The sequence below is a fragment of the Pinus tabuliformis genome, chromosome 8, assembly GCF_031772625.1.
Source record: "Pinus tabuliformis cultivar Carrire ecotype Pingquan chromosome 8, CPIR1, whole genome shotgun sequence".
NCBI classification, from domain to species: domain Eukaryota; kingdom Viridiplantae; phylum Streptophyta; class Pinopsida; order Pinales; family Pinaceae; genus Pinus; species Pinus tabuliformis.
The window spans coordinates 438,312,000-438,331,085 of NC_142294.1; positions in this window are offsets into that span (position 1 = coordinate 438,312,000).

Sequence of the window (19,086 nt, forward strand, 5' to 3'; positions counted from 1 at the left end):
TTAGCCCACAAAAAAAATGGTTGAAGTGTCTTTTCAAATCAATGCCTCTTCATGAGGGACAAATGATATATAAAAAGAGAAAGAATTGAAAGGAAAAAAATATGAGTTGAAAAAAAATATCGTACTATATGAAGAGGAACCTCTTATGAAGAAATAAAAATGTGAAGACGATATGATAATAATTGCGAAAGAAATATGAATGATAATATGAAGTCATAACCAAGAAATCAAGAGTTGTAATTGAGGGTTGCTGCCTCTCAAACAAAGAGATTGGCCTATCTTACTAAGTCGGTGCTTGGTAGTGGGGTTTATTGTCTCTAATGCGTTAATGCATTTGAAAATACATAAGAGTAGGTTGGCTCCTACAAGTATTTTTACCAATGGGGATTTGTGTTTCCAATAGTTTGATTCCAACAAATAGTTGTAACAATAGTTTAGTGCCTCCAAATATTTGTAACAACAATATGGTTCCTACAAAGATATATAAAGAGAAGTTTAAATCATGGAAAAATTTAGGGGCTAATATTCACAGGTAGGCTAATTGTCCATGATTTTTCCAAAAAAAATATTTGCCAATTTCCATTTTTCTATAAAAATGATTCACCCAAATTTTACAATATAAAATTATTTTACCTTAAAAATCATCAAAATTACATAGAGAGTATATATAAAATCATTATAAATATGAATAACTTTACAATAACTGTTAGCTCTGCTATTGATCTTGACATTCAAGTGTTAAAATACATGTTTGATCAGGTTTTCCATGATAAATCTCGAGTTGCAGTGGCCAACCTATCTCTTTCACATTCACTCTACCCATGTCCTCATAAATTTCCACACCTTCGTTCCCTCCTTCCTCTTAATATTCTTCCTTTTCCTTTAAACCCCGCTTAAGCCCTTTTTCTGCCTCTCGGGCATTTTTTATTTTAACACTATAAAAACCCTGTTTACCCCCTTTTCCCTCTGGTCCTGGGTGCAAAGGCTAAAACTACGAATTTGTGGATTATACAGTCGCACGCATATAATAAAATCATAACCCGCGGCTTTACCTGTCACATCACCCCGAAACGTATGCATTCACCCGCAGCTGTCTGATCTTCCGCCTTGTGATCTGACGGTGTTCGTAGCCCCCGCTCCTGTAAATCACACGACTGATAGCCCGCGGGGAAAGTGGTTTCCCTGCTATCCCATCAGCCATGTGTCTTAATTTAGTTGCATCGTGCCCCGCGATACGAATACTGCCCACTCTCGAAAAGCAGTGCAGGGAAACTGCTTACCGCCCTTCCCGTACGGCTCGTTGTTCGTTAACTGTCGCACTTCTTCTGCTTCCGATAACTGTCCGATCATCCCCGCCCATGATCCGACGGTCCTCGTTCTTCCCATGCACATGCCTCCCAATAACCCACATACGCCAATCCCCGTCATCCAATTTTCCAGATCTAACGGCTAATATTCCATCGCGCTTCTATTTCCTCCCGACACTACCCTCTAAGAGATCTAGGTTGTCCATCTGAGTTATCCAATGGTCAGCATTCATGCCCAGTTCATCGTCCATTTTCAATGCATTTTTCAGTGCTTTTGGCTTGTCCCATGCACGTGAAGAAGGAAGAGATGATCCATTACTCATCGCATTGAATCCTCAGCTACCTCATTCAAAGAGTAGCACGACCAAGGATGAGAAGGATGATCCTAAAACAGTTCAATGACTGCAGCAGTTATTGAAATTTATTCAGATAATACTTCACCTGTTTAGGAAGGACAACAAAGTACCAGTAAATGTCAAATTGATCCATTAAAGCAATCAAATTGTATCAAAGCCCATATCTGATTGTAAACGTGGTTGGTGGTAAGTTATGACCCCTCCACACATAGGTTAGTAGAGAATTTTTGTGAACGAACTCTCTATATACCAAGAAGAAAGATGTAATCAGGTTGATGAATGTTATTCTGATGTAAGTTTCAACTTCTGGAGTCTGTAACTACTATGACACCTGTAACATCTGGTCTTCATTTTCAGCTAATACAAGCTTCTTTTGCTATTAATTGCTCATTTTCCACTTCTTCTTCTTTGATCTAGGTTGTGCCTATTGTGCATTTATTCATGTGCTACTGATGTTTAGCATTAGAGGGCCTCTCATCCTACCTTTGTGTTAGAATCTAGTTAGTTTCATTGAATTTGTATGCAGCTTTTTGTTGTTTTAATGCCAGAGAGCTGTCATCCTGTTTGTGCATTAGGAAATAGATTTACAGACCTTTTAACTGGTTGCAGCTGGCCATCATAGGGTCCTGTACATCTGCTGGTGTGATCAGTGTTCTCCATCATCACATTTCCTTTAAAATGTGAGTAATTGGTGTTCTAAAGCCTTGTAGTCTGGGGTGTTCACCCATGTCTGGGGTTAAGCATAGTAGAAGTGGTTATCTGGCTTGAATATGCATCATTTCTCTCATTCATCCACCATTTTCCAACATTTTTGTTGAGTTTTTAATGTTCCCGAGCATCTCTGAGATACAACCTAGGAGAGTTTCTTGGGGCGATAACATTAATTGGCGTCGTTGTCGAGGAGAGGAGAATTAAAGCTCAGCTTCCCTGGGAGAATGACATAGCTTCAAGCTTTGATGATAGACAAGGTTTGAACATATCTTTTGGTTGTAATCATCTATCTGGCGACTCCATTGGAGGAAGACCATCATTTGGCGACTCCACATTGAAGTTCTGGCTTAGTTTGTGAGACACACTCAAAGAAATCCTCAGAAATCACCAGTTGAACCAGTGCCTGAACTTGAGAGGACTGTAAAATCGAAGAAAGAATCATAGAGAGGGGCATCAGGATCAGGTAAGCCTATGAAGTCTCATGCATCTCTGAAAGAAAAAGTTATAGCTAAAGATATTCAGTATGAAGATTTAGAACTTAGCACTTTTAATAAGGAAATTCTTTCAGAGATTAATTCAGCCCCTTGTGCAGTTAGTTCCCCTTTGAATCTCAATCCAAAGTAAACTTCCCATTCAGTCCAAAACATCCCTTTTTCTTTGCCATCCATCACATTACTTCCTACTATTCAAGCTGCTAGTACTCCTCCACATATTCCAATCATGGCAGGCCAGCAAGCACCTACAAAGATAGAAAGAATTGTTGCTGCTAGGTATGGACCTTTAGTCTTGCCCATTCCTCTAAATCCTATGCATGTGGGAGAATATCATAAATATATGCCTAAGTTCCCTGACACAGAGGGAGTAACAGTAGAAGAACATCTTGAAGCTTTTTACAGTTATGCTGATAATTTAGACATAAGTGAAAATGATGTTTGGATGAGAGTTTTTGTTCAGAGCCTTGATGGAGAGGCTAGGAAGTGGTTCAGAGAATTACCCCAGAGATCTATAACAGATATTGAAGCATTAGATGATGCTTTTTTTAAGCACTGGGGAGATAAAAAGACTTGTTGTATTACCATACTGAGTTTCGTAACCTGAAGAGGGAAAATGGTGAATCTTTGTCTGATTTTAATAAAATATTTAATCGAATGTATAGTAAGATACCAACTAAGGTAAAACCTACTCCCACCTCTTCCAAACTGACTTATGCCAATGCTTTTGAATTTGATTTATTCCTGTTATTAAGAGAAAGAAGATGTGCCACTCTAGCAGACATGCAGGATGCAACACTAGAGGTGGAATCCAATATCATGGCTGCAAAAAAGCTAAAAAGTCAAGCTAACAGAAGAAGGCAGAGAGGTCAAGCTTCTAATTCTTCTGCTTCATCTTTAGAGCCTAAATTAGACAAAATGACTAAGATGATAAAGTCATTGGCTGCTGAAATTTCTAAGCTAAAGGTTGAGTAGAATTCAGGAAAAACAAGGCAGCATAACACATTTTCTCCAAGAAATCCAAATCCATTCAGAAGACTGAATGAGCAGTTACAAATTATGCAGAGGAGTGAATAATCAAAAGAAGATCAGAAAGTTAAAGCTCCTTTCCAAAATGTAGTCATGGAGGAGGAACATTTTGAAGAAGATGAGGATGAAATTCACTGCATGGAAGACAAAGGCAGTGCTGCATTTTTTACATTGGCTGAATATGAACAATCATTGCTGTAGGAACAAGACAATCAAGAATGGGATAGAGAAGCTGTCCTACAAACTAAATAGCAGCAGAGATATAATTTAAGGTCCAATGCAAAAAATTGCCAAGGAGAATCCTGCCCAAAGAGCTGCTTTCCAAGTAGAATCACTGAATGTCATACAAAGAAGACCAACAGCTGATCCAGTCATCCTCAAAGCACCAGTTCAAGAGGTAAGAGGTTCTGATAAGCTGCCCTCCTCTTTCAGCTTTGAGTCAGAGGTCCAAAATTTGAAAATATCTGTGCCTCTGGTTGAATTGGTAAGGAGTGAAGTGTTTAGAAAGCCCATCCTTGAAGCTCTTAAGATGAAAACCACACAAACCTCCACTAACTCTGTCAATTTGCAAGATGACAAGCCTGTCGTTGTGCTCAACCCTATGATTGAGCCTGCTAATAATAATTCTCCATCTTTCTATGTCTCATTGACCATTCATGACAAAATCCTCCACAACTGCCTGCTAGATACAGGGGCCAGCCACAATTTGATGCCTAAAGTTGTCATGGAAGAGTTAGGCCTTGATATCACCAGACCCTATCATGTTTTATTCTCTTTTGATTCAAGGAAATTGAAATGTCTAGGATTAATTAAGGACCTGGCCATTACCTTAACTCACCTGCCCATGAAGAGTGTGACGATGGATACTGTGGTAGCAGATGTCCCTCCTAAGTTTGGCATGTTGTTGTCCAGAGGGTGGATTAAGAGACTAGGTGGGACACTACAAAATGATCTATCTTATGCCACTGTCCCAGTTTTATGAGGAGAAAGCAGGAGATTGTACAAAGAAGCACAGTTGGCATACATCATTAGTGATGAGAATAATCCTACAAATCATCCTATATATGCAGTGGACACTGATTTTGGAGGATGTATTCTCCAAATAGAAGAATCTCAGAAGGCCTCAATGCAGCTTAGGAAACCAATAATTCAGGCCGAGCAAGAGCAAGGAAGTCAGGTTTGGGAGATGTTCTTTGATGGAGCATGTTCCAGGGAGACTGCAGGAGAAAAGGTGGTGCTAGTGACTCCAGAGAAAGAAAGCATTCAGCTATCTTTTAAGTTGGTTTTCCAAGTTACAAACAATATAGCAAAATATGAGGCTCTGCTATTGGTCTTTAATGCAACAAAAAGGAATCAAGAATTTGAAGGTGTTTGGAGATGCTGATTTGATTATTCAGCAAGTAAATAAAACATTTCAAGCAAAGCACCCAAGGCTAAAAGCATACAGAGATGAGGTATGGAGAATCAAAGATTCTTTTGATTATTTATGTATTTCATATATTCCTAGAGCCCAAAATCAGCATGCTGATTCCCTTGCTATGTCTGCTAGTCTATTTATTCCTCCTATGCCTCCCAGACTAGTGTATGAAGTCCAAGTGAAATACAGACCATCCTTTCCTGACAATGTCCACCATTGGAAGGTTTTTTATGATGATGATGAGATAAATAGGTTCCTTTAAGTCATTGATGATTTTTTTGAAATGAAAGTTAACCAAGAGAATGAAGCCTTGGAAGAAAGTCCCTAGTCCCAGCTTAGAAATAAAATTGGTAAAAACAACATTGTCCAGCTTCCTAGTAATCATATTCCTAAGGGCCTAATTCCTCTTGAAAGACTATTTGATCAAAATGATGTGCCTTACAAGGCTGCCTAGAAAGAAGATCAATCTGCAGTCTGTAAGCATGATATAGGAAGTCCAGGTCAGCCTAAATATGTAAATTTTTCACTCATTTGTCTGCTGATCAAAGTGCTGAATACTACAATTTAATGAGGCAATTTGCTGATGTGTTTGCCTGGGAATATAGTGACCTGAAAAAATATGATAAAAACATAATCCAGCATAAAATCCTTCTGGAGAAAGACACTATTCCTTTCAAACAGAAGCTGAGACCGATAAATCCCATGCTTCTTCCTCTAATTGAAAAAGAAATTAAAAAGTTGTTGGCTGCCAAGATTATAGTTCCTCTTAGATACTCCAAATGGGTGGCCAATCTAGTGGTGGTGAGGAATAAAAGTGGAGAAATCAGACTGTGTGTTGATTTTAGAAATTTAAACAAATGTTCCAAGAAAGACAACTATCCTTTAGCAAAGATGGAGCACTTATTGCAAAAGGTCTCAGGAGCCAAAGTAATGTCTTTCTTGGATGGTTTTTTAGGCTTTAATCAAATTGCTGTGCACCTAGATGATCAAGAAAAGACTGCATTCACCACTCCTTGGGGCACTTTTATGTATGCCAAAATGCCTTTTGGGTTGATGAATGCTGGAGCCACCTTTAAAAGAGCTATGGATATAGCATTTGTTGGAGAGAAGGACAATTTTTTCCTTATCTACCTTGATGACATAACAATATACTCCAGCGGCCATCAAAATCATTTGCAGCATTTGAAAAAAGTGTTTCTGAAGTGTAGGAGGTTTGGAATTTCAGTCAATCCTAAAAAATCTCAATTTGCTTTAAATGAAGGCAAGCTATTAGGACATATTGTGTCTACTGCAGGTGTTCAGATTGACCCAGAAAGAGTCAAAGTAATACAAACTTTGTCTGTCCCTAGATCAAAGAAGGATATCCAATCCTTTCTGGGCAAAATTAATTTTGTCATGAGGTTTATACCAAATTTTGCAGAACTAGTTAAGCATATTACCTCCATGTTGAGAAAAGGGTCAGAGGTAAGATGGACCGATGCAACAAGAAAATGATTTTATTCCATCAAAAAAGCTATAATGGGGGCTCCCACATTAATAAGTCCAGACAATAGCAAGGAGTTCCACATATTTTCTTTTGCCTCTGAAGACACCATTGCAACAGTTTTATTGCAAGCAGATGAAAAAGGTTCAGAACATCCAGTAGCATTTTTCAGCAAGAACTTGAGGGATGCTGAATTGAGGTATGATATTATTGGAAAATAGGCATATGCTCTTATCAAATCCTTGAAAGCTTTTAGAGTTTATATTCTGCATTCCAAGATAATTGTGCATGTACCTTCTGCTGCAATAAAAGATGTCTTAACACAACCTGATGCTGATGGAAGAAGGGCAAAATGGATTGAAAACATGATAGAATTTAATATAGAACTGAAGCCCACCAAGCTGGTTAGAGGTCAAGGTCTTTCCAAGCTATTAGCTAAATAAAATTGCAGGTCTTTAGATATTGATTTCTTGTGCACCATTGCAGAAAATGGTTAGTCATAAGAGGAAGAAACAACTGAACCACAGAGAAAGAAGTCAGTGGCCGAGAATCTAGCTTCTTGTAATTGGTATGCTGCAATAATTAATTTCTTGCTGAAGCTAGAAATCCCTTCAGGATTTACTCAAAGTCAAGCCAGAACTATAAAACTTAGAGCAGCAAAATATTGCATTATTGAAAATCTGCTCTACTGGAGGGATCCATCTGGAATACTTTTAAGGTGTCTGGACAAAGAACAGTCAAAAGAAGTTATGTAGCAGTTTCATAACATCATGTGTGGAGGGCACCATTATTGGAAAACAACAGCCCATAAAATTATTAGGGCTGGGTATTACTGGCCCACTTTATTTTCTGATGTGTTTGCTTTTGTTAAATCTTATGACAAGTGCCAAAGATTTGAAGGAAAACAACTGTTGAAGTCCCTGCCCTTAAAACTAATACTTGCAAAAGGACCTTTTCAGCAGTGGAGTTTGGATTTCATTGGTGAAATCAATCCACATTCCAGTGGCCAGCACAGATGGATATTAGTATCTACTGATTATTTCACTAAGTGGATTGAAGCAATTCCTACCAGGAAGGCTGATCACAGTGTGGTCATAAAGTTTTTGATAGAGAATATCTTCAGCAGATTTGGTTGTCCACACAAATTAGTCACAGACAATGCAACAGCCTTCAGGGCTAAGGAATTAGTGGAAATGTTTGATTCAATGGGTATTAAACTTGTTCATTCCACCTCTTACTATCCTCAAGGAAATGGTCTAGCAGAATCCTCTAATAAAAGCCTGATAAGGATAATTAAAAAAATGTTAGAGGACAGTAAAAAGAATTGGGATTCAAAGCTCAAGTATGCACTGTGGGTTGACAAAGTGACCATTAAAAAATCCACTGGGAATTCTCCTTTCAAGCTGGTATATGGCACTGAAGTTGTATTTCCAATTCAGCTAACTCTCCATGTGGCAATGTTCCTTCAAGAAGAGCAGGATGAGGAAGAAGACATGGAAAAGAGGATTACTGATTTGGCAGAAATACATTAGATTAGAGAACAGTTGGTTGAAAAGGCTGCAACACATCAAAGAAAGATCAAGGAAGCCTTTGAAAAGAAGGCAAAAATAGATAACTTTCAAGTTGGTGACTTGGTTTTGAAGTGGGATGCATTAAAGGAAAAGAAAGGCAACCATGGGAAATTTGAAGCTTTCTAGACAGGGCCTTTCATCATTTCACAAATTCAAGGGAGCAACACCTTCCTACTGAAAAGTATGGGAGGAGAGACAATTTTTGATGGCCCAGTTAATGGGTGTTTTCTAAAAAATTATGTTTTTTAAGGTCTTTGGGCCTCAAAAGTTGTAAATATTGTGTTTTTATCAGTTTTAGTACAGATGCAATAGACTCCATGCCCAATGGAACACTAGGAATTTTGATTAATTGGTTTTCAACTAGAAAGGCATTGATCTATAGGTTCTTGAGACCTCACAGGGAGGATCTCATCCCCAGAAGGAGCCCGTGTTAGCTTTGCTATTGATATTGACATTCAAGTGTTAAAATGCATGATTGATCGGGTTTTCCATGATAAAGCAGGAGTGGCAGTGGCTAGCCCGCCTCTTTTCCATTCACTTTGCCCATGTCCTCATAAATCCCCACACCTCTGTTTCCTCCTTCCTCTTAATCTTATTCATTTTCCTTTAAACCCCGCTTAAGCCCTTTTTTCGGCTCCTGAGTGCAAAGGCTAAAACTACGAATTCGTGGATTATACAGCCGCACACATATAATAAAATCATAACCTGCGGCTTTACCTGTCACATCACCCCGAAACGTATGCATTCACCCGCAACCTTCTGATCTTCCGCCTTGCGATCTGATGGTGTTCGCAGCCCCCGCTCCAGTAAATCGCACAATCAATATCCTACGGGGAAAGTGGTTTCCCTACAGTCCCATCAGCCACGTGTCTTAATTTAGTTGCATCGCGCCCCGTGGTACGAATACCACCCACTTTCGAAAATCGGTGCGGGGAAACCACTTACCGCCCTTCCCATCCGACTCCCCGCTCATTAACTATCGCACTGCTTCTGCTTCCCATAGCCGTCCGATCATCCCCACCCATGATCTGACGGTCCTCGTTCTTCCCGTGCACATGCCTCCCGATAACCCACATACGCCAATCCCCGCCATCCGATTTTCCAGATCTAACGGCTAATATTCCATCGTGCTTCTGTTTCCTCCCGACACTGCCCTCTAAGAGATCTAGGCCATCCATCTGAGCTATCCAATAGTCAACATTCATGCCCAGTTCATTGTCCATTTTCAATGCATTTTTCAGTGTTTTTGGCTTGTCCCATGCACGTGAAGAAGGAGGAGATGATCCGGTACTCAGCGCATTGAATCCTCAGCTACCTCATTCAAAGAGCAGCACGACCAAGGATGAGAAGGATGATCCTCGAATAGTTCAATGACTGCAGCAGTTATTGAAATTTATTCAGATAATACTTCACCTGTTTAGGAAGGACAACAAAGTACCAGTAAATGTCAAATTGATCCATTAAAGCAATCAAATTGTATCAAAGCCCATATCTGATTGTAAATGTGGTTGGTGGTCAGTTATGACCCCTCCACGCATAGGTTAGCAGAGAATTTTTGTGAACAAACTCTATATATACCAAGAAGAAAGATGTAATCAGGTTGATGAATGTTATTCTGATGTAAGTTTCAACTTTTGGAGACTGTAACTACTGTGACACCTGCAGCATCTGGTCTTCATTTTCGGCTAATACAAGCTTCTTTTGCTATTAATTTCTCACCTTCCACTTCTTCTTCTTTGTTCTAGACTGTGCCTGTTGTGCATTTATTCATGTGCTACTAATGTTTAGCATTAGAGGGGCTATCATCCCACCTCTGTGTTAGAATCTAGTTAGTTTCATTGAATTTGTATGCAAGTTTCCGTTGTTTTAATGCCAGAGAGTTGTCATCCTATCTGTGCATTAGGAAATAGATTTACAGACCTTTTAACTGGTTGTAGCTGGCCATCACAGGGTCCTGTGCATCTGCTGGTGTGATCAATGTTCTCCATCATCACATTTCATTTAAACTGTGAGTAATTGGTGGTCTAAAGCCTTGTAGTCTAGGGGTGTTCACCCATGTCTGGGGTTAAGCATAGTAGAAGTGGTTATCTGGCTTGAATATGCATCATTTCTCTCATTCATCCACGATTTTCCAACATTTTTGTTGAGTTTGTAATGTTCCTGAGCATCTCCGAGATACAACCTAGGAGAGTTTCTTGGGGTGATAACAATAACATCAATAAACATTTTATAGTTTTCATATTAGGGACTAGTTGGATTCGCCAATGTTTTTAAACTTCAAGAAAATTTTCAATCCTTAAAATTTTCTCTGGTTTAAATTTTGTAGTTTTCTTTGGAAAGGGTTTCCATATAAATCTTGTGTTTTGAATTATGTAATTGATAGATTTTATGTGTGATTTATTTATTGTGGTGACTGAAATTAAATAAGGTCGTCTTATACTAATTATACCCCCCACTCAATATAAGTGTGTGCTTATCAAGAATATGGAACTATGTGTTGGAATTTAATTCCCACCATAAATATTAGCCACATAGTTATTTAAATAACACCCCCCCCCCCCCCCCCCCCCCCCACCTCCCCCCACCCCTCACACCCCCCCCCCACCCCGCCCCCAACCCGCATTATCTATACAAAAGGATATTTATCCTTTTTCCTACTTGATTTTTATAGGTTAAGTTTTGACTGAAGAAAAATAAACCATGTATATATTGACCAATCATTAATAAAAGTAAGAAAATATTTAGATTTTATCATGGGTGGATGGGGGAAAGGACTTATGACATCACTATGCACAAGATCTAGGAGTAAGTAAGCTCTCCATGCTTTAATTGCCTCTTATTTTTCTTTAGGATGTTTTCCACCTATATAGCCTTGGAAAAATCCATCTATAAAATGTATATCGGGTGGACAATCCATCATTCACATGTTCTAAAAGTTGACAAAATTAGTTTAATGAGAAAATGTATATAACCTAGAATGGTGATCCACCTTCCTATCAACAACTTTGGAACCATATTACATCTAGAATGTAGCCATTGCATATAGAGTGAATTCATCCACTTCTATTGTTAGAAATTAAGTAACAGAGCAATGCAACACATAAAATATTGTGAAATCATAAACATAGAAACACATAAAACAAGAGAGACACAGATATATGTGGTTCGCCCAATTTTGGTTACATCGATGGAGAAATAACCAATCCTATCTTTATATTATCCAGAAAAATGAAGAGATACAACCTATAGCAAACCCGTTGTAAGTTCTTCTTCACTCTCACACAATGTCCTCTCTTCTTCTCTCACAAATTGGTAATACACAATCACAATACAATTCCCTCATATAAACAAGGGTTTCCTTCTAAGGAAAAAAACCCTAAATAAACATAACTTCTACTGTTAGACCTTGTGCCTAATGAATGCCCCATATTGACTACGAAATTGCAATATTTTACAAGGAAAATTTGATCAAAATTTTTCTTTTGGGGGTGCTACCTTGACAATGATCCTACAAGCAACATTTCCACCCTATTAGGAACTAGGGTCCAACAAAACTAAAACAAGGCCTCTAAATCAATAATCTAATTAGGATCCACATCTAATATTCATGTTCTTTAGTGTGTTATTTGAAAGATTAAGAGTATATTTGTGGATAACCTTAGAACATGAAATACATTCTGGAAGCTTCCATAATCAAGATCCACTCTACCTTAGCCACATACTTCCACAAGAGACTCATCCTATATTAAAATATGTGGTTTTTTACAGGGAAAAATGTCCAACCAACATTTAGGGGGTCTCCTTGGCGTGAATTCCCAATTAGACCTCACAGCGTTTGGGATAGGAGCCCCATCCAGTATGTGGGCTCAACTACCACCATGAAAGTTTTACTCTTGGCTGTCAAATATGGGGAAATGAGTGTGAGACCAAGCGTGTGATACCAAAAGAATGAGGATGAAGTCGGCTCCCAATTGACAAGCTAGTCAAATAATGTATAAGAACTTAAAAGAAAAATATTAAGATCAGTATGCCTTAAGAGAAAACAATTAGCTAACATCATCTTAAAACATATAAGCGAGAAGATACTAGAGACCAACTGAAAATTAGTTCACAGTTAGTTCCTAGCATGCATGGAATGAGAAACGAAAAGAATCAAAATGAACATATATTCCATAGTCATGAATTAGTCCATCGACATAAAGCCAACATGAAAGCAGGCATGCAGAATTAATTGGAGTATCACTTAGCTAGTACAACCAACAAAGGAATTCATTGGAGCTTGTAGAAAAATGAAGAAATTCTCAATGATAATGCTATAAATTCAATTACATGCATTATAATCCCATAAAAAGATAATAGTGGAATGAGAGAAGTTCATATCATCCCCAAACCTAAAACGTATCCTCATCATATCTCCTCCTACTATCTACAAATATTTGAGTAGCTCTAGCTCCTTAAACACAAAAACAATATCTAGTTCTATCCCTAGCTTAAGTGCTAAAGTGCCCTCCAAATGAGGCATCGGGGTACATTTATATAAATGATGTGACTATTCATCTATTGTGACCTTTCACTTAACCTCATGACTCCTGAACTTACTCATGACTCTCTAATGCCTAATGACTTTTACATGATTAAATAAATATTTGTATGATTGTTTGAAATTCCTCTTTTTACAATTATGGTGAGAAATATTTAAAATATTTTAAATGAGAGATTATAAGGAAAATATAGATCATCATTAGAAAGCCTAGGATACACATTATTTATGTTGCAGTCCTAGATACTCCAATGAGATGATGAATATGGTTTCCACCTTAATTTGTTGTATTTAATGTTTACTTGCCTGCTACTATACCTGCCACCAAGTAAATTAATCTTAAGATCAATACAAACACCACACAACATGGTGAACATAGTATCTTGGGAAATTATATAGAGCCATTTTGTGACAATTAATCCTGACAATTGCATGATGTGTATCAATTGTTTTTGTGCCTCATTTTCATGGAACTAGCCATCCAACCAACTCATAACAATATGAGTTCAATTGATAGATCCACTAGTGATGAAGTAGAAATTCCCACTTGTAGATCACTTGATAATGCAACATACTAAAGAAAAATACTTGATCTATTTCTACAACCAATTATGCGGAAGCTTAATCGAATTGAGCAAGATCAATTGAACACATACAACTGATAAGAAGAAATCAATCACACATAACATAGAAGAAATAACTAGGGGAAAGCCTCAGCCTAAAACCCCAACTCTATATTATCATACAAGTGGAAATATAGTCTGGATTACAAAAAGAATCAACTCACAAGCTATCCTACTCTCTTTGCAATCCCTCTACTGCTCATAGATAGTCAAAGGCCTCTCTCAAACCTTCTCTTCTGCCCTCCAAGCCTCCTATTTCTTTGCGCAATTTTCCTTGGGGTCCAGTGCAGCCACTTGTGTGAATTGGCCTCTTCACACACTCACTAACCTCTGATCCAACTGCGCAATCTTGAAGGAGATAAATTCTTCTCCATGGATGACTTTCCTTTATAGGAAAAATCCATCCAACTGATAGTACACTGTCCCTCCTCTGATCTCAACTAGGTCTCTGTATGAACTGACATGCATGAGTTGTTTATGAGAGAATATTCAGTTATCTGAAGAACAACAGTTATATTCAAGCATGCGTTAACTAACTGAACTCACATTAATTTAAACAAACTGTTTAAATCAATCTAACTAGACTTGACTCAGTTAACTGAGCAAACTAATTACAACTCAAATTAGAACTCATCCTTATCTCTTTTATTGATGGATAAATTCCTCAATTAATAGAGAAACAGTTGCATGTCCTCACATAGACTTCATGTTTGATTTTTCACAACTAATTAACTCATGGTGAATTAATTAATTTATTTTCAAACAGCTCTTAAGTTCAAATTCGAATTTTACTTCCTATTTTAGTCCAAGGATTGACTAAAATTGGAATCCATCCCAAACTGCTAAAAATAGAAATGTTATTTTTAGCACTTCCATTTTTCATTCCTTGTTGCTCAATCAAGCACTGGTACCCAAACTGCTATTTATAACAGTGCTATTTTTAGCACTTCTATTTTAGCATTTCTTGTTGCCATTTTCAACACTCCCTCTCAACAAGAAAGGCATTTAACTCGAACCCAATCCTATACCTTTGGAATGTTCTGCATGCAACACTTCTACCAACTGTGGTTGCTCCAGCAACTCTAGAAACAAAAAAAAACTCCCAACTGACCTCTCTGTTGGGCTCTTAAACATACTCTAATGCTGAAACTCTACTTATTGTTGACAAGTGCTCTCTCTCTAACCTCTGTGCTGCTCCAACACTCCATGCATCTCGCACCGTTGCACACCTCTCTGTGCCATCCTGCACTGGTGCAACACTCATGTGCCTCTCGTATTGTTACAGCCTGCTAGATCTACACTGTCTTGGGAATCCTACACTGTAGATCTCTCTGTCGCTCCATCCACATCTGTCTCTACCCAATCAACCAGCCCCACTACTCCTCATCGGGGCTCCTGTAGCAAAGTCGAATCAAAGAGGTTGGGTACCTCAAGGATCTTGCCCCTATTCTAGCCTTCTTGGGACAATCACTCCACATCACCCCACCTCCTACCTGGAGGTATGGATGCAAGTGATTCCTCTGCCCACCTAGCTCGAAATTTTCCCCTATTGGAGGTCTTTGCATGAGTATATTTCTCTACTCAATCTCCTCTCAGCTTCTCTAGTTGTGGCTGCTTCACAACCTGCTTTGGCTGCTTCACCAATCGTGGCTCCTCCACAATCGTCTGAGACTTCTCCTAGCGCTGCATGTTGAGAGGTAATGTACTCTCCCTCTCAACCACCAAGTATCTAACGTTTTCCTTGCTCCTCAAGGGTTTGCATTCATCTTGCACCTCAAGTGCATATAGGTTCTTGGCTAGCACACCAATCTGTTTCATCTTTCTCACTGTCACAAAATTTTCTGGAAAAAGAGCTGATTTTAAATCAGCGATATCTCCCTCATCCGAACTCTGATTCAACCGTTTTTTTTTTTTAGTTGTTTTCCACAAGGAATCCAAATCTTCTATTTGTTTTTGAAAATTTTGCACAAAATTTTTCAGATATGCTCTGGAAACTCGCGGCCCAATTTTATTTATTTATTTTATTTTATTTTAGTTTATTTATTTATTTTAATTTTTTTTTTTTTTTTAACTTCAATTTCTTTTCTTTGTATACTGTTCACTGTTATGATAAACTTAGCTCTAATACCATGTAGAAATTCCCACCTGCAGATCACCTGATAATGCAATATACTAAAGTAAAATACTTGATCTACTTCTACAACCAATTATGTGGAAGCTTAATTGAATTGAGCAAGATCAATTGAACACATATAACTGATAAGAAGAAATCAATCACATATAACACAAAATAAATAACCAGGGGAAAGCCTCAGCCTAAAACCCCAACTCTGTATTATCATACAAGTGGAAATAGTCTGGATTACAAAAAGAATCATCTCACAAGCTATCCTGCTCTCTCTGCAATTCCTCTACTACTCATAGACAGTCAAAGGCCTCTCTCAAACCTTCTCCTCTGCCCTCCAAGCCTCCTATTTCATTGTGCAATTTTCCTTGGGGTCCAGTGCAGCCACTTGTGTGAATTCGCCTCTTCACACACTCACTAACCTCCAATCCAACTGTGCAATCCTCAATGAGATAAATCCTTCTCCATGGATGAGTTTCCTTTATAGGAAAAATCCATCCAACTGATAGTACATTGTCCCTCCTCTGATCTCAACTCGGTCTCTGTCTAAACTCACATGCATGATTTATTTATGAAAGAATATTCAGTTATCTGAAGAACAGAAGTTATATGCAAGCATGCATTAACTAACTGAATTCACATTAATTTAAACAAACTGTTTAAATCAATCTAACTGGACTTGACTCACTTAACTCAGCCAACTAATTACAACTCAAATTAGAACTCATGCTTATCTCTTTAACTGATAGATAAATTCCTCAATTAATAGAGAAACTATTGCATGTCCTCACATAGACTTCATGTTTGATTTTTCACAACTAATTAACTCATAGTGAATTAATTAATTTATTTTCAAATAGCTGTTAAGTTCAAATTTGAATTTTACATCCTATTTTAGTCTAGGGACTGACTAGAATTAGAATCCATCCCAAACTGCTAAAAATAGCAATGCTATTTTTAGAACTTCCATTTTTCATTCCCTGTTGCTCAATCCAGCACTGGTACCCAAACTACTATTTATAGCAGTGCTATTTTTAGCACTGCTATTTTTAGCATTTCTTGTTGCCATTTTCAACAGAGCCAAGTAAAATATGTAATTTCTACCACAGATAAAAAAAAAAAGTCAACTACATCTTACTAGCACATGCAGTAATAGTTTTATTTGGGGCTGTTATTGGAAGTTGAAGAACCCCACTGAAAAGAGAATGACAAACTAGACTATGTTGGTATCTTGAAAGCCTTAGGAACATAAATTCTACGTGGTATGCTTCTAACATCACAAATTCCCATGTGATTTCCAATCCTAGAAGCAGTATGTAACCAAACTTAACATTTTTAGATATGCATAGAAAATGTAATAGTAATATGAAACTGAGAAGCCCAAGCTCTACAAAAATACTGATTACAGTAAAACGATAACCATAACAAAGAAAACCATCTGGGATCAACAATACTAGCATTAGGCCATTGCAGTTACATAGTTGTAACATTCATTTCCTCCTACAATTCATATCGAGTCATTGTCTATATATAGTGTTCTCTAACAAATTCAATCACCATCCCTAATTCAACATAGCTAGATTGAGATGCTCACTGAGCATAATTTATAATTCTATCAATTTGATCAGCATAGTTAATGGTTCATTGGGTTTTTGATTAAGGTTTTAAGTGGAGTAGATTCTTTTCAAATTCCAACAAAGAATTCTCAAGTTTTCATCATATTTCTCATTCTTCTTCTACTCTTTATATCCTAAATTTACAAGTTTTCAGAGTCAATACCCACTCTTCATGTAATGTATCATTGGCAGTGATGAAGATGATAAACCTGGCTTCTTTTATCAATAGATGTTCTTGAACATAGATATGATGCCATTAATAAGAACAAGACATCATATTGGTTTCTCTTAACGATTTTATTAGAAGTTACAATACCCCATCATTTATCATTAAATCTCAATGAGTTCATGGAATTGCATTAAATATCTCAACCTTTGTTGACTCTACAAACATAGTTTTGTATCCCATACAAAATTAATGAGGCTTTGGATTGAAAATTTCTTCTAGCTTGCTAATTGGACAAGTTTTTGATTTAAAACAAACACTAAAAGGGTTTCCTTGTTGTGCCAAACATATTGTATAATTAACCTTAGTCATGTAGTGTATCCAGTTGATCATGAAGGTAATACAATTCCTTATCATGGAGAATTTTTTTGTAGTCCTTTCCATTGGAGTATCCATGTTAGAAAACACATTTTTTCCAACAATGTGAACAAGTTGCTCTCTTGCAACTTCAGGAGGAATAGTAGTAAAATCAAATGAATTAGCCATGGAAAGAACAACTCATAAAGATATTTTCCAAATTTAATTCTCTCATCTCCCTCTCTCCTCCAACAAAACAAAAATAATGTGATGTGTGTCACGAACAAAGAATAGTTGTTCTGAATGTTTTCTAAGATGGGCATATTACATATATTTGTGTTATTTATTTGATAAGCAATCCATCGATCTACTCCCATCCAAACCCATGTAGGGTATTCATTACAAAAATGTTTCTTATTGATATAAATCAAAGTGCATTAGGACTTGGGAGCACTTATGTTTCAAGATGACAGTATGAGATTGAGCTAAAGCTCAACACACTCATCAACTCATTAACATTCCAATCATTCATCTAGTAGCGCATTTTCTATTTGAATATAACAATTTTATAGTAATTTGAGGATGAAGTGATGGAATTCTTTAGATTATGGCATAGTTGCAAAGGTTAATTGAAAATTTAGATCACATCTCTGGTTGAAAATAAAATAATTTAGTGTAGTCATAGTTCCAAGACTTAGTGTAGTTACAACTTCAAGGTAAAATGGATATCACATACTCAAATTACAATGCTAGTCACATCTTTACGTGATAGCACCATTGAATACTAGAAGTGTGACTTGCGACCTAAGGAAGAGAGGAGTCAAGACAAGTTGCAATTTTTCAAATCAGGTTGTAACTCTAGGATCTAGTGCAAATCACCTCTCGGAATTACATTACCACTGATAACTAGAAATGCATCTTGAGACTTTAGGGTTTTAAGATAAAGGTTATTCTCATTTTTAGGTTGTAGCCTCACTGCATTTTATAAATGCGATGAACCATAGTTCAAGGATTTAGGACTTTCACTGGTGTGATTTTCTACTTGAATTGTAAAGATCTTTTACACTAGTCACAAATCTAGTATCTAGTGACACTAAAATATAATAATGTGGCTAGAGACCTACAAAGGAAAAGAGACCCCACTAGTTGCATCTATTAGTCACAATAACATTAATAAGAGCATCGATCCATGACTAGTGAAAAAGGTCCTTTCAATTGAAAAATAGTATGATAGACGTAGGATTTAGAATGCATGTGCGATTCACATTTGTGGAAAAGGGGTATTTTTACACTT